Below are 3154 nucleotides of genomic sequence, written 5' to 3'. Positions count from 1 at the left end.
TGTCTCTATGTGTCCCTGTGATGGACTTGCGACCCGTCCAGGGTGTACCCCGCCCCTCGCACAGTGATTGCTGGACATGGGCACCAGTGACCCCCGTGACCCAAAATGGAATAAGCGGGTAAAGATAATGGATGGATGGATGGATGGATGGATGGATGCATCATAATATCAAAATGTTTTTCCCCCCAAAGAGTCTAGGTCCAGGTCCAGGTCTCTCTTGTAAATGAGTCCTCGTGGTCCAATGGGACTAATCTGTTTAAATAAGGGTTTAATGAAAAAAGACCTCAAATTGACCTTCATTAAGATCCTGAAACATCTTCTTGACTCTTAAATTTCAGAAACTTTAGTAGGGACACATACATCAGTGTATAGCCTAACAAAAAAGGTATATATTTTCTTAACACATAACATGTATTTATAACAGAAACAAAATCATGCCTAGAATCTGTGGCTACAAATAAATAAATAAATCTCCATCTTCTGTTGCTTATCAGTAGTCAGGTTGCAGGTCCAGGAGAGAAACCCAGACATCCCTCTCCCTGGCAACATTTTCCAGCTCCTCCTGGGGGATCCTGACACTTTCCCAGGCCAGAGAATATACACAATCTCTCCAGCAACTTCTGGGCCTTCCCAGGGGCCTCCTCCCTGTAGGTGTGGAGGCATCCTAATCAGATGCCTGAACCTCAACTGACTCATTTTGATGCAAGAAGCTGCGGCTCTACTCCAAGCTCCCCTCAAATAACGAAGCTAACCACCCTATCTCTAAGGCTGAGCCCAGCCACCCTGCGAAGGAAGCCCATTTCAGCCGCTTGTATCCGGGATCTAGTTTTTTTGGGCACGATCCAAACCTCATGACCATAGGTGAGAGAACGTAGACAGACAATTAAATCAAGAGTTTTGCCTTTTGGCTCAGCCTTTTCTTTACCACAACTGACCGAAGCAACACCTTCATTACTCTGGACGAGGCCCCAATACATTGATTCATCTCCCGCTCTATCACTCTTGAACAAGACGCCCAATAAATTAAATAAGCCCATATCATCAGCACTCCATCACCATGCTTGAAAGTTGGTATGAGGTATTTGTGCTGTAGATGAACAGATGCTGGGATATATTCATCATTTAACGCGAGTTCCTCATTTTTCTGGACTGAATAAAACGTGCACTGAATTTAAGGAAATGCAAACGGGAGACGTCATTTAAATTTGACCCATCAAAATGAATGCGGTCATTTATTTACAGAATCAAATTTAACATCAAACATTTACATTAATTTGGCAAATTATGAAAATAACAACAAAGCAATCAATCAGGAAAAATCATACGGCCATGATTTCTCCGTTGCTGCACCAACAGACATTTATAACTGTACAACTATGATCTTTTACCCACATGAATGTGAATAAGCACTTTACACAGACATTTCTAAATATCTGGGAGAATTTCTACTTGATAGAAAAGTTTAAGATGAAAGATGAAGTTTAAAGGGGAGAAAGATGGTGTTTGAGGTAGAGTGTTGAACAGAACGGCACTCTCCGGGCTTTCTTCAGCTTTTCCTCACAGTACACTTAGGTGGTGAAAACGACTCTTTTACCTGGAGATGTCTCAGGCGAGATTCCGTTTAACGCACCCTTTCAGCGTCTCCGTAGGATGCTGTTACTCGTCCGGAGTAGCGGCGAGATTCTGTCCGCCACAGCTCACCTCAGTGGAAATGTTATAATCCCATGAAACTCGGAAGAGCTTTTGTCATGTCAGAATCATCCCGTCTCTAACAGAACTACTCCAGCAACTTCAGAACTCCAGAACTCTGAACTCTCGAACTCTCCGAAAACTCTGTAACTCTGTGTCTGTGAGTCTGTGTAGACCAGGAAGTACTGACATTTTAAAGACTCTTTCCCGGTTCACTTTTTGGGATTTTTCATTGGTCAGAAACGACCAGAAGGGGTGTGTTTTTGTGACGTAAGAGGTTAGAGACAGCGAGAATTGTTATGAGACAGCTCAGAAATGTTCTCACAGACCGAGAGGGTTCTGTTTTGGCGTGCCTTAAGAAACAGGTGCAAAACATCTCTATTTACGTCTGAGAGGATTCTAAAACATGACAGTTTTAACATAACAACTTGTTTTTCGTTTGACTGTAACCTTGTAAACGCACACACTTGCTCATTCAAAAGCAGAAATCAGAAAAATGCATAATTCTGCACAGCTTTTAACATGAGAATAAAATCATTACTCAGTTAATAAAATTGATTAGTTCACTGCAACATCTAAAATGGTTTGAACTAAGACACTTTGATTATCAACATTTGTAAGATAGTAATGATAATAAAAAGAGAGTGTTCTTTTCACTTGAATCTTCAAGAAAGAAAGTCTCAGGATGGGTGAACCTGTATTTATGGAGTCAAATACATGAAATGACAGCTTCTGTCCCACAAGGTTCTAAAGGTCAAGAGTTTTGACCTTAGACTGGGTTTCGACGTAGGCTTAGTCCACTACAGTGCTGATATACTGTGTTGGGTTTTCTCCAAGTGTGACTCTGTGCATCTGACCTATGATGACATGTCACAAAAGCATTGCTATGGGTATTGTTGTGTTTTTGATCTTATTTCTCCACCCGAGCTCTGCTGTTACCGTTCCCCTGCAGGAGGAGTCAAGACACGCACTCAGAATACGACAAACGCACCTTCAAGTTTACGAATATTTAATAAGCAAAGAAAGTCACAGATTCACAAGCATAAACAGTAGATTAATTAAATGCAGTCATTATTTTAACATATAATTAATTGGATGCGCATCCATTAAACTATACGATACAACCTTGTTAAGGAGGAATCTGAAGTCGACCGTCTCTCTGCTCCGTCTGGCTGCCGCTTCGAGGAGAAACTGCACTTTTCTTTGTCTCAAAACAGGGCGTTTCTTCACACATAAAAACTAACTTTTCACCGCGCTCTCAAGCCTGCTGTCATTGGATTGGCCAGTTTCAAACCAATCAGAAGTGTGAGACATCGTGTTACATGATGTAAACAGGAACAGACTTCAACAGAGAAATCAATCGGTGGGAGCCTCTTCAAAGTAAAACAGGAAGTGGGTCAATTTCAAAGTAAAACAAGAAGTGGGAGTCAGATTCAACAAGGAACACAATCTTTATTTCACAACA

This window comes from Nematolebias whitei, chromosome 1 (genome assembly GCF_014905685.2).
Source record: "Nematolebias whitei isolate Nwh7 chromosome 1, NemWhi1, whole genome shotgun sequence".
Classification (NCBI taxonomy): domain Eukaryota; kingdom Metazoa; phylum Chordata; class Actinopteri; order Cyprinodontiformes; family Rivulidae; genus Nematolebias; species Nematolebias whitei.
The sequence above is the reverse complement of the archived record's forward strand: the minus strand, read 5'-3'. Positions refer to the sequence as shown.